Source organism: Pinus tabuliformis, chromosome Q (genome assembly GCF_031772625.1).
Source record: "Pinus tabuliformis cultivar Carrire ecotype Pingquan chromosome Q, CPIR1, whole genome shotgun sequence".
NCBI classification, from domain to species: domain Eukaryota; kingdom Viridiplantae; phylum Streptophyta; class Pinopsida; order Pinales; family Pinaceae; genus Pinus; species Pinus tabuliformis.
In genome coordinates this window covers 1,307,574,602-1,307,589,288 of record NC_142296.1, presented here as the reverse complement: position 1 = coordinate 1,307,589,288, position 14,687 = coordinate 1,307,574,602, and the positions used below count along the sequence as shown (strand labels likewise).

General features: G+C 35.5%; 2 pseudogenes; both read right to left on the bottom strand.

Annotated features, from left to right (window-relative positions):
• Window positions 1-958: 958 nt before the first annotated feature.
• Window positions 959-3,590, bottom strand: LOC149224636 (putative E3 ubiquitin-protein ligase RHG1A; annotated as a pseudogene).
• Window positions 3,591-3,676: 86 nt separating this feature from the next.
• Window positions 3,677-14,687, bottom strand: part of LOC149224635 (protein IQ-DOMAIN 6-like) — a 71,693-nt pseudogene continuing 60,682 nt past the window's right edge.

The following is a 14,687-nucleotide window of genomic DNA, read 5'->3' as shown; positions in this document are numbered from 1 at the left end:
AATATTGTTTTTGTGAACTTTAACTTTCCCTGGTTCATGAGATTTCCTCAGTTTCTCTCTAGCATCATCATAGCTTTTGAGAGACTGAATTTCACAAGCATGCATTTGGTCTTTTTCCATTAGTCTATTCTCCTAGGGCTTTGCAGCCATTTAGCATTCTAACCAGCTCCAACCCCAGCTATTTTTGTCTGGTTCAATTCTAGCATAACTCATGTTTGTTTTTGAATTCCTTCTCCATTTCTGAAAACAAATTCAACACCCATAAAAGTTACTAGTATATAAATTTCAAAATGTCAACCTGACATCTACATCTAAGGTCTTGTGTAGAGGATTCTACCACAACATTTAAAATCTTCTAGAAATAGAGTGTTCAATCAAGGACTTATACAAATGAATTTTCAAGTGACTTTTTTGCATTGAACATAGTTATGTACCTGGTGGGAGAGAGCATAAGCAATTTCTCTCTAACATTTGATTGCACCCTCTTGTCTCATTTGCAGTTTTGTACGAACTTCTTCAAGGGTTCATTGACTATCACACAACCCCTCCTGAAACATGAGAATACAACTTATTGGCCAAAATGATAGGTGGGGCATTTAGCATACAACATATTCAACAAACCATGTACTTCAAATTTGCCCAAAAAACGAAAAAATAAGGTATCTTTTGGCAATTCTTGGATTCATAGATATTGAGATTTTTGAGTTGCTGGTTGGCAGGAAGGAGGCATATTCTGATGAGAATAGAGTTGTTGTTTCTAAATAAATATGATGGTAGTTCTACACTTCACAACAATGTTTCTCCTTAAATATTACATCTGTTTACAAAGTTGTGGCCATAAATTTGTTTTTAACGAAGAAATACCATTGCAGTAATATTTACAAATCAGCCACTGAATTCTATACAAAAATGGAATTGTACAATGTTTCTTTTCCCTTCCATTTTTAGTTGCAGAAGCTCAGGGACCAAATTCAGTATCCAGATATTTCTGGTCCATAATTTCGTGCTTACATATGGGGCACATCTTAGAGTGATTTAGCAACCACTCTGCCCCACAGTGGTTATGGAAACTATGGGCACATGGTAAGGAGATGATCTGGTCACCAAATTCATATTCAAACTGGCATATTGCACATTTGCTACACAATGTCCCAAAACATGGATTATCAAAATCACAGAAAATAAATCGTCTCCTTAGGTTGTTAAGAACAATGATAGGCATTGTATCCTAAATACAAGACATGAGAACCTGATAATAGATAAACCCTTACTCCATTTCATCTGTTGACCCTGTTTAGTATTTCCATCAAAAGTTAATATTGGCATAGAGTTCACTACTGTGGCAGGAGCCACACATTTTACACTTTCTAGCTGAACAAAAGACTGCAAAAATCCCAACAACAGACCCCAATATCAGTAATATTAAAATTTAATCTCAAATTGGAAATAGAAAGCCTACTAAACTTTCAGAACCTTTCTACCATAAGTGTACACTCACTCTAGCTAGTCTCTTAAAAACACACATTCCAATGAAAACATAAATCATTTCATTATGTTGGTTCATCTGCTGATGGTTCCAATATTTAATGTATATCCTTCTGTATGCAGTAATATTATCGGTTTTGAACATATATCGCCCAAGTTTGATGGCGTGATTTATTTCCCTATTCAACAAATTTCCAAACTATGCAAACTAGCTATCAAACAGAATTAGATACACAAGTCTAGTGTCAACTCTGGCATGTATGTAAAAGACAAAGGAACAGACCCTAATCATGTTTATAGAAGACTTCACTTATAGTAAAGGTTGGGCATAGAAAGAGGTGAATGTTGTATCTGCTCAAAATCCATGACATTTGGATAGAACACCTTATTAATATTAAAAGGATTATTTTGAAGTATTTCATAACAAATAAATAATATAAACTTATGTCCCTCAGCAAGCATTACCTAATATGGATCACCATGATTGAACCTGACATCAGACCTGTCATCTTTTCAATTCAAGAATCAACGCTAAGGTTCTCAGAATTAAAAACCCAATGAAGCCAAATCAACTTAACGTTATAAAGTCATGCACAAATTTTTCTGACTTTGTGGCCATCCGCTTAGGCCTGTGGGCTTCCTTTGTTATGTACTCGAATTGGAAAAAGAATTAAATACGCGTAATGCACACTAATCCCTCATAATGAAGCCTTCCACTCTCGCATTCGAAAGATGTATGAAACACATTGAAGCGAATAAGACACACGGACCTACCTATACCTCTGTCCGGAAACTCTTGAACATGACAAAGCTGACAGGAATGTTTGAACATCCCCTGTAGAAGCACTGATGCATCAAACCTTTTGTTAGTTCTTTAGAAAGAAGTTCATTTTCTGCCCTTGATCCCCTGATGACTTAGGACAAACACTACTAAGGAACAAAATTTGTTTCCATTTGAAAGAAATTTTGATTTTGATTTTGAGCTAGCAAAGCTCATGGCTCAAGCCTCATATGAAATTCCGTGCTTATTAGGCAACCCATATTCTCACCGTACCTTAGGAGGTCCACACAAAGATATCTTCACTCTCATACTTGTTCCACAAGGGGGAAAGCTCTTCAATCCCCTAAGAGGGTGAGTGATTACTCCACTAATGCCATGAAAATTTATTTTCACCAATAATTATCAACAATAATGTGCATAGTACAACATAATACATTTTTCCTCTGCAAAGTGCAGAGACTTGAATCTTAGAAATATGTAAATATTACCAAAACAAGAATAAGGGGAAGACAAATGATAACAAAATCTGAAGACTAATATATCTCGTTTCAAGAAAATATCTAGTTATTAGAGGCATACCTCAATTGACATGTTAATAGTGCCTTGGTTACTATGTTCAGTGACCCCCGAGTATGGAGGAGGATCTGCCAATGTTAATGAAAGGGCTGAAACATGTAATGATTAAATTGGTCATAGTTCTACTTAATAAGTTGGTATTCAATAAAAGAAAACAAACTTTAAGAATTGCATTAGTTAATCAATGCTAACTAGATGGAAAAGTTAAATCATGAGTATCCATTATTCTATGAAACTTGCTTGCAACAATTCAACCCCAGGGAAGCAGCTTACATAATGCCATTTCAAGGTAAAAATCATCATAATTTTCATTTCTCGGCTGATTTGAATGGAAAAGATCATGAGAAAGAGCGTGGAAGCTGGTAGGAATGTCAAACAGCTACTCTCCTAGTAGATGAGACCAAGAAGAAATTCGCAAAAAAGCTCATATTGGTGTCTAATATGATGCTCTTTTTCTTCTGCTATAGATTTGTTTTTCCCCTTAAACACAGTACTCCAATAAGTAGCTTCCTCAAAGACTCAAATGCAATCCAGCTGACCCTGTCTCCAATAACCAGATCAAATCAAACTTTTAGCTCCTCACGCCCACCAACCGAGAAGCTAATCAACAATTGAGCACTGCAGCTTTTGAACTCAAAATTTTACTCTCAACTCCTAAAGAACACCTGACATAGTTTAGCTAGAAGTTGAAATTTTAATCTTTGCAGCTAAGTTGAACTTCTGTTCAAACATATAGAAGAATGCCCATGAAATGTTGGTCAGTGTAGCTCAAACCATTCACAACAGAGTTTTCAACCTTCAGCCACTAGTAGTGACAGGATAGAACTGTGAAACTTAGCATTGATAAAAGGGTTTTTGAGACTCTCCATAAGAGCAGTAAGAAATCTCTCCACTCTTAGTAGATGACTTGTCAGATCTCAACATAGGTGGAATCAATTTGCAAGAATGCAGAGAAGAATCTGAACCAGCTATGCTCTTCAATTCAGAATTAAATGAAGAAACTTTCTTATGCAATTGAAGATCATCATATGAGGATCTTATCTTTGGAGCACTAGACGAACATGTTTTTGCCTTGGCAGACTCTGCAGAGTTCATGTAATTAGGCCTTTGCACACTCTCATCTGATGTCTAGAGAGTATTTGTAGATTTTGGAGTTCATGATCCCCTTGAGATTGTTTAGCTCTCATCGGATTGGATACCAAAGCTAGGGTTTGAAGATGATCTACTAGTAAGATGACTGGAAACCACTAAATGTGGTTTTGTAGCAACACGAACCCTAGTATTGTTTCTGCGAACTTTAACTTTGCCTCGTTCATGAGATTTCCTCAGATTCTCTCCAGCATCATCATAACTTTTCAGAGACTGAATTTCACAAGCATCCATTTGGGCTTGCTCCGTGAGTCTATTCTCCCAAGGCTTTGTAGCCATCCAGCATTCTAACCACCTCCAACCCTAGCTATTTTTTTCTGGCTCAATTCTAGCATAAGTCATGTTTTGTTTTGAATTGCTTCTCCATTGCTGAAAACAAATTCAACACCCATAGACGTTACTAGTATATAAATTCAAAATGTCAGCCTGGCATCTACATTTAAGGTCTTGTGCAAAGGATTCTACCACAACATTTAAAAACCGCCAGAAATAGAGTGTTCAATCAAGGGCTTATACAAATGAATTTTCAAGGGACTTTTCTGCATTGAACATAGTTATGTAACTGATGGGAGAGAGCATCAGCAATTGCTCTCTCACATTTGATTGCACCCTCTTGTCTCATTTGCAGTTTTGCACGAACTTCTTCAAGGATTCCTTAACTATCACACCACCCCTCCTGAAACAAGCAATGCACTTCTGAAACAAAATGGATAACAGAGCCAATTTTTTGCATGTTAAAACATAAAATATTTTTAGGTTATCAAAATTATTCTAGAAATTCCACATCACACAGATATTACTATTGTAGTATAAGTGATGGGATTGTCAGAAACTGAAATTTAGCATATATAGAAACAAAGCGAAAGCAACTGGTAAGAAAAACCGAGATCATTTCAGACCTATGATAAAGAAGTATCTATATGAGGTATGATCTAGTCCACTGCACAAGGGTCGTGAAAAGAAATATGGCCATGAAAAGTCTACAGAAAGGGCAGCTACATTTCTTCATGAGTAGTCTTGGTTTGGTGTCTGAGCACAAATCACAACAAGGGCCTGAAGCATTTGTGTAGGAAATTTTCATTATAAGAGTAAACATGATGATGATTAGGATTTGCTTTTGGTTTCGTATATATCTTGAACTACAGTTGACATATGGTAATCTGACAGTCATAGGATTCGGCACTTCGACCTATTGTGTGGGTAGAGTAAGCTACTAAACCATAGTGGCCAGAGCGTTAAAATACCTCAGATTCTCGTATTTTTTTTGGGCGAATTCAATGTTCATCAATAATTTCTTGCACAACTAAGCCTTCAGTCAACATTCGAACATGGAGAGCTCTTACATGGGCCTGAACTCTAACAAGTGCTTGTATGCACCTCAAGCTAACTGTAGCTTGTTTCCTTACCTGATGACCTCGAAACAATGCTTGCAATCTCACAAACTCTTTCAGCACTCGCAGTGCCTTCCTAGCCTATAAAACCCAAACCAAAGCCAATGGATTGAAAACAATCATCTCTCAAAATAACCAACCATACAATTTATAGAGGCTTGTGCATGAATAATGGTTACCAAAAATCCTCGAAAAGTAGTTTGTATGTGAATGGCGACCGATTCTTCTCTGACAATCTTGAAGTCTTTAGGGGGAGCCCTCACAGTAGTGGCCACTGCAGCATTATAAGCCTCTACAGCAGCAAATATAACTTCAGATGTCTCCCCATTTGAATTTACACTCTTATGGAAACTTCCTTCCACTCTCCCCTTGGATTCATGGCCACTAGAAATTTTCCACAGGCCCCATTTTTTCGTCTTTTCATTGGTGAGATTTTCCTGTGCATGTTACAACAAAGTCAATAAGCTTGCTTCCGCTAAATGAATGAACTTAGAACAAGATTTCTACATAACTAATGACTGGAAAAACAATGAAGTAGCACAAAAGACGGGTGATATGCAATTTCCCAGGTAAGGAAATGCATCTGTTATTAGGTTCCAATGATAACCTAAGGTGATGAGCAGGACTGCAAAAAGTTACATGAGCAGAGTATGGAAAGGCCATGCTGTAAAAAGTTACATGAACAGAGTATGCAAAGGCAGTGCTGCAAAAAGTTACATGAACAGAGTATGCAAAGGCCATGCATAGAGCATCTCCCACAAAGTAAGACATGAGAGAAGTACAAGAAGATATAAAGCATGAAAATTTTAAGAAAGAAACAGGAAAATATCATGAGAAAGAGGGTGGAAGCTGGCAGGAATGTCAAACAACTACTCTCCTAGTAGATGAGGTCGAGAAGAAATTTGCAATAAAGCTCATATTGGTATCTGATAGAGGTCGTTTAACCCTATATATTTGATTAATAGCCTAAATTCTTCTGGTCACAAGAAATTTTTTGGTCTGAGATGTCTCAGGGAAAAACTACCAACAATCCTCCTCCTAGCCCTCCACATCCTCCTGGTGCTCCTCCTCCTCTAGAAAAATCCGCCCTGCACAACCCTCTTCATCCTCCTGGCCCTCCTCCTACAGGATAAGCTCATTCACCCAAGGCATTTGCCCTTGGCCCCCGTCTGCAATGAACGGGCTATCTGTGTGCGCACGACAGACCGACTGGGTAGATGGATGGGGTGGGATGCGTTTACTTAATTTTTTAACTAATATTTTTTTTTAATGTTTTCTTTTGACGACAAATAATTGTTGAATTGTCTAACAATAGATTTGATGGTTGAGATTAGGAGAAAAAGGTATTTAGGGGATTTCATTTCAGAGGGAAATTCCTTACGGCGTAATTATCCAGCTGCATGTTGAGTTGTTGTAGTATTCGTTTTAGGAGAATAATCAAATATTCATTTCATTTTCTCAATTACTATTTCAATTTATATCTTTTATATATATTAATTGGTTTGGTTTGATTGAAATATTATAGCAATGTGATTATAAAAGTTAAGTATAATTTGATTGTAAATTTTAGAAATCATAAATATTAGCGAAATTAAAAATAATGTTTTCTATATCTACAAAATTTAAGGTATTTAAAATTTTTAGAAAATATCTAATTTAAATTAATCATACCATATTAATATTTAACATTTTTAAAATATTTTAATTAATAAGATATTTATTGTTTACCTTGATCATAAATTTTTAGTTAATACAAAATCACTATACTACACCATTTTTTATGCCAGTTCTGTAAACTGAAGCTCTCGGTCAAATGGAAACTTAAGGTAATCAACTATATGTTTCAACTAATATAACCCCTAATTCCTATACATAACACAATTTGAAAAAATGTTTCCATGGATTATATTATTGAATACCCTATAGGGAAAGTTAAAGCAATCCCCAAAGCAATAAGAATAACATTATAACTTAACATGAATTGATGAGCTTTAGTTTCTCTATTTCTCTTGAAATTTTTAGAGTGGTTTTACTCATTGGAATTATCATTTCTTATTCTCATAACATGAACATGAAAAGCACAAACTTTCCGATTTCCATAATCAATTCATGTATAACTTAGCACTAAACAAATAATTTTGTGTTGTATGAATTCGTTTTGGTATGTTGAAGAGATGATGTTCTATGTTGATGATGACATTACAAAGACTTTGTAGACGACATGTGGCTTCCATTCATAGGTTTGACAAACAAAACTTTAGAAACCTATAGCATTTCCACATCACTAATGAATTATCTATGGAAAACTTCAGATATATGAAATATAACACTATATACTATTTTGCTAATGCTTAAGTCTAAACCCATTCAATCAACTAATTATGTATGGCTAATGTTGAGGCATCTTTGTCAACTTCATCTTTCTAAAACATATGAGAATATCAAATTCATTTGGCTATCAGTATCCATAGTGGAGTGTGGTGTCGTATGCTACCGTTGTATGTGAGCGGAAATTCATTCCTTATTTTGTGCTTCCTACAGAGTTATGTATCACAGTGATGGTAGGTGGAGGCCTATTCGGCATATTATATTATTTATCTATATTCATGATAGCATTACTCGAGGTCCAACTACCTGCTAGTTGATTAACAATTCTTATTGGGGATTATCCCTTGAAGTTCCACTTTCTCTTATGGATTTTCACAATTCTTGTTGGTGTTTTGTCATAATAATTTTATATACAAGCCTTATTTGTTAGACACTTCGATTGATTATTAGAATGTTGGTAATTTCTAAAGATTTTCTTGTGACATTTTTGAACATACCTAATTCCATGCCAATTTTTTTCCTTTTTTTTCATGCTATATTTAGTTAACTAGAAAAATTATTCATTTGTAGTATTTCATCAATGGCTTGGATGTATTATCAATAGTGATATATAAAAGTTTTCCACTTCCTCCTTTGCTAGCATTTCTTTGGTGTAAATATATTGTTACCAAAATATCCCTAATCCATATCACCCATATGAATTTACACTATGCATTTGTCTCAAACATGCATCATACAATAATTTGGCTCTAGCTCTAATATCCTTCCGAACTTGCATCAAGTAAATATATTGTTACCAAAATATCCTAACCCATATCACCCATACAAATTTACACTATACCTTTCTCTAAAGTGTGCATCATACAATAATTTTTCTCTAGCTCTAAAATCCTTTCGAACTTGCATCCTATTCATATCTCCTGATCCTTTATTATTTGTACTCTTAATTCTTAATTGATAGTGTGCATGTCAGGTAATGGAACTTGTATCAAGTTTATGATTAGCATGCATTCTTTAATAAAAGTATGGACTATCTATGCATGCATTATCATACCTAAGCTCTAATTCTCAAATTTTGGCACATCTAAGAAATTTGATTGACTTTAATGACACAAAGGTAAGTTCATGTATGTTTCACCTTTTGGTTCAGATATCAATGTGGGACAAGTTGTTAATGGTTCCTAGTTTTTGATGTATAATTGGCACTCTTGTCTATCGTCCTCATTGCACTTTTCATATGGTATTCACATGGTGTACAATAGGGGTAATAGTCTGGATGGTTGGGATGAAAGGCAATGATCCAATGGCAGATATAGGGTTCAGTTTTCTCCCAAAACCATCCCTCCCAAATCTGAGTGCATTTCACTCTTACTATTGGCAAGGTATCACTCTACATGTTGGTAAGGTATGCTATAATGATTGGAATTTCCTGATTTCCTTATACTTGTCATTGCTTCTAGCCTCTAACTCATCACATTATCAGTGACATCATTGAGGAAAATAGGGTTACGACCATAATTTTAAGGTAATATTTGTTTTAAATTTGAATATAGTGATAATTCCACTTCCGAATTATATGAAGTTCTATTTGTAGTTCATTCTCTCTTTGAGGCTAATCCTCTTGACTGTGATCGTTGGTGAGACTTTTATTGTTTATTTGTTTGACCATTCTCTTTGGATGACTTAGTTCCATGAGTAGATGGTGTGGTGTGTACCTTGTTTTATAGTTGAGCGTGTAACTATGTTGGAGCTTTTATTTGCTTTGATTTTGTTTAATTTGTTAAAACCATAATTCTTTTCACTCTCTAGATGAAAAAAGGGAGATGGGGCTATAAGACATTAAAAAACAAATTTTTTATTAGATCAGACACACTTTAGTGTTCTGATTAAAATGTCCGCAATCAGAAACACTGAACACACAAGGAATCTGAAAAATGCAGTCTCTTATGTATATTAATAGATCTAAAAATGATACATTCCCATACAAATAATATTGGATCACCTCGCATGCATGACCCAATGGCAGGCACGAATTCTCATCTAAAAACTAATCTAAGACATTGAACCACACTTGTGAATCCTGGCTGGATCCACCATGCCAATTTAGTGTGGGGTTTTCCTCTTGGAATCAAATTGAAATTGGTCACACCAAGTTCTCAATGAAGCACAATAAGAGAGATAAAATATAGATTCTAAAATTCCTTTCTCCTCTCCCCTTTTCCAGGGTTAATGGACTGTTTGTGTATTTATTTTATTAGTTTCCCAAAAAAATGAAGGAAAATACCATGGATAAAGACGATGGGAAAATACCACAACAAATATCATGGTAAAATATCATAGATATTGACCATATCAAAAAAAGTAATATTACAAATCCTCCCGCCCCAAGATTTATTTCCCGCAATAAATTCACAACTGTATATTAGTATGGCTATCTAAATCACTTGACTACCAATACCGAGGTCCGGTATGAACCATTGAATCATCACAGTATGCCACTAGATCAACCAATCAAGCATAGAACTCTCGATGCTTGGATCCCAGATCAACCTCTTAATTCATCTCCCATCAATAGATCTATTGGCGTGTGAACTTCCTCCTAGATCCAAATTTGACCATAAACAAACTACATAGCCCATGCACCATGGCTCTAACTATATTTTGTCCCCAACTAACAATTTTGTCCAAGTAATAATCTCGTTAACTAGGTACCGACTCATAATCTCTTGTCTATACATATGAGAAACAATCTCACCAAGATGACGCTATGCCACTCTAATTCTAATTGGGATGATCCTAAGTTATCCGACTGTTTCTCAGTCTTGGCCAACTTATAGAAAACATCTAGAGGTATCCCATAATATCCATCTAGAAAAACATTCCCATTTTCCTTCAATGTAAGAAGGTGTGCTGGAAAAGCTACAATCTTTGTCAATATATCCCCAAAAATGGCTTCTCTGTGGCTCCAAAGTATGTTATTTCTATCTTGTGAGAGACTTCAACCATTCCTAAACACTAGACAACTTCATCACTGTCTCATATCATACGCCTATGAGCTTGTGAATTTTCATATTCTCTTATAAGACATTGTCGTGCACTATCTGAATTATTTTCTTTAACATCAAAATATCTATCTTGAAATTCTTAGTCTTTTCTAATAAGTCATCTCTTCACAATTCTAGTGTCGTGTTGAATGTTTCTATATCTAACTACACTAGATTCATAACTTGAGCCTTTCACCATGTTTTAGGAAATGGCTCATCTTGCACACCATGTTTTTCATGATCCTCCTCATGTTTATGTTCATATTTTTGGTTCACTACTACTTTCTCCTCAATCATGTATCCCTGGATGTCTTCCCCTTGGCCTTCCACACTTGTGGAAACAATCCATTATTCATCCTCTCTCCTTGTTGAACATGGAAGCACTGGTGGACTACTATATACACTTGACTTCTCATGGATATCCCTCTTTAAGACTATGGACATAATTGTACAAGATTCTACCTCATTAACACTATTAGGAAGAGTTTACTAACGTGCTTCTAAGAATAATATCATGATATCCTGCAAGTTTCTCTGAATCGCATCGTGTCATTGCTCACCATATAGAATTGACTACTTGGATTATTCATGTGTGCTTTCCTAAAGATCAATGGAGTCAACTATAGAAGAATACCTATGGTGAGAAGGAATCCCCTCCTATTCTACCTCCGTTCCTTCATTCATATTACTTAGGCATGAATTGTCAGGTGCCAAATGTCCCTTGAAGATAAATCATAGTCGTTTCTTTCTTATCCCATTCTTATTTCTAGTTTTACTTCCTTTTTTATTCATTCCTCCATTAGTCCTCTTTAGCTCCTTCTTCGTCAGCACCATTTTGAGCAATTTGATGTTTTTCATGACCAACTTCTCCACTAGATCATAGGCATCAAGTTAGACAATTAATTCCTTTCTCTAAATGGTAAATAATTTAGATCTGGCTATTTCTTAGATTTCAACATCTGCTTCTAAGAAAAAGGACACAGTCTCTTGCATGATTGTTTTGACATGGCCTAGATGAGATGATGTAACATCAATGGAAAATTTCCAGAGAATCTAAAATATTCAGTCGCCACATTCCAAATTTAGCATGAATTTGGAAAAGATTAATTCTACCATCAGTTCTAAAATTTTCTTCCTCTTCTAAAATGTAGGAACAATGATGTTATCCAACCCTTGAGGGATTCCTACTATCATCCACAATATCTCCCTCATGATATCATCAATGTTGGGTTGCAATGGCAATGTGAAATCTATGATCACGTTGAGATAAGAGGAATTATTTGCTTGACTTCTTCACAAGGATGTTCCAAAAATTTGGGTTGTATTAGAGCAAGCATGGATGACTGGGGAGCCCAGTTAAGTTCCTTTCATTCTTGTTGAACAACCATGCAAAAACATGTGTCAAATTTCTCCAACTTGTGAATGACTATTACTAATTTTGTTTGTCACAACTGGAATCAAAGTGCAAAGAGTTTAGGCCCTCTTCCTTGTCCTTCCTTCATCTCCCAAACGTGCTTCTGTTATAAAATAACATGGACTCTTTACAAGAAGGTTTTGCTACTCTGACTTTTTCCTTTTTCCAAGGAGTTATTCCTGTTGAAAAGTGTGCAACAAGAAATTCTAAAAGTAGAAGATGATAAAAATAGCACTGTTATAAAAAGCCAGGCTATAAATAACTGCTCAACCATTGGAGGTCTTAGCAACAACTGGTGAAAAGAGAAAGTGCTAAAAATATCTTTTCTAAAAATACCATTTCGCAATCCCTTCTTATTTTAGTGAGTCCCCGGGCTAAACATAGGAAGAAAAATTCGAATTTGATATCAAGAGTAGTTTGAAAATTAATTAATTAATTCATCTTGAGTTAATTAGTTAAGGAAATTCAATATTGAAGTCTATGTGAGGACATGCAACAGTTTCTCCGTTAATTGAGGAATTTAACCTTTAGTTAAAGAGATAAGGATAAGTTGTAATACTGAGTTGTAACCAGTTGACTTAGTTTAACATAGTCAAGTCTAGTTAGATTAATTTAACAATTTGTTAAATTAATGAGAGTTCAGTTAGTTAATGCTTTCATGCATGTAACTACTGTATTTCAGATAACTTAGTATTCACTCATGGATAAATATTTCATGTCAATTCAGTCAGAGACCCAGTTGAGATTAGATGGAGGGATAATGTACTGCCAGTTGCTAGGATTTTCTTTGGCGAATATTCGCTGCATGCAGAAGGAATATTATGTTGGAAATAATACTGGGGGGGAGGGGGTGAATCAGTATTATCAAATCAAACTCTTTTTCATTTCCATACTCAGATTCAGATATGCTACTTTAGTTAAGGGAACCTACGTGTACACACAACTGTGTCTAATGCAACTAACATATATCCAATAAACTTATGATTCAGTTAATCCATTAAATGTTGATATTTAGCTAGTGCATTAGAAATTTATTAACCATATGAACAGTAAATAGGTGCAGTAAAACAGAACAGATCATCACACACAAGAAGCACACATGAACACCATGATGTAACGTGGAAACCCAATGTGGGTGAAAACCACCTACTGCAATTCATCTCTATCTTCTTTTAATAAGAAAGTTATTTTTACAATATTTCCATACTGATGTAGCCTTATACCAGTACATAGGCTTCTACTTGCAGAAGCTTACAACCTCCTCTCATTCTCCAACTTCTCCTAGAAGGGAGCTACAACCCTCTTAGTTGTACTAGCTGATCCTTTTACTAGTATGTAGGCGCCAACCTATAGAATCCTCCAACCTTCACTCATTTTCCAGCTACTACTGGAAGGGAGAAACAACCCCCTTAGCTCTTGTACTAGCTGATGTACTAGTACGTAGGTGCCGACCTACAAAAGGCTACAACCTTCTCTTTCTTCCTCCAAGTACCACGTTAAATAAATTTTCAGACTAGATACTCTTGAAGCACAACACCATAATCTGAAGGCCAAGTTTCATCCAATTTTCATACTCGACCCGTCAATATCATTAAAGCACACAATCAATCAACACTAGCATCATCAATCTCTGAATCACTGAAATCCTGTCAACAAACTAGAGTCACCAGAACACAAAGCAAAACACAGAACTCTGCAACAATGTTTAGATCTAATTGTATCACCAAAAATCATGCATCAGAGTGCATACACTACTTGGAAGAGTTGAACCAGCATGTATACACAACTTCATCAAAGCGAACCGGCATATATGTCATTAATTACTTACTTATAACTTCGCTACACTTCTTGACTTCAGACATACCCAGATCATTACATATAGAAGGATAATATGTGTGTTAGCAACCAGATCTAGTCCATCAGATCACATAAAGATAAGTCGCTATGATCCTAATCCATTATTGTCACACGGAATCAGTCAAAAGTGCAGACACAACTGACCTTCCTAGAAGTCAAAGACATTCTAATGACAAACAAAACAAACTAGAGCTATCCTTCTCTAAACATGCATCATGATATGAGAAATCAAGTGTTTTGTTCTTACCTTCGTCCAAACGCTGTTGTAGAAGTCCAAGCTTTGTTGCTCTGGATGAGCTCCTCCTTTTCTCCAAAACCTGCAATCACCAACAGTCAAACAATTAAATAGCACCTGATTATAACATAAAACAAAGCATATTCAACATATAGACCAAGGAGTACATGAAATAACTCATAAACAACAAGTCATTGAGAAGAATGGACCAATTTGCATTAAAGGTAATCAAAAGGAACCATTACAACCTGAGCCTTGGTGTTGTGAAAGCTCCTTCCAGGGTCTACAAGATTCTTCCTTTACTTTGACAAAGCTCACCCACTTCCAAATAGAACAAGCAAAGATGGCAATCTCTCCTCACAAGCTTCTAAATGGGAGTCCTAATTCCTGCAGCATTTACCCTTAGAAATGTATAGCTTTCAACCTC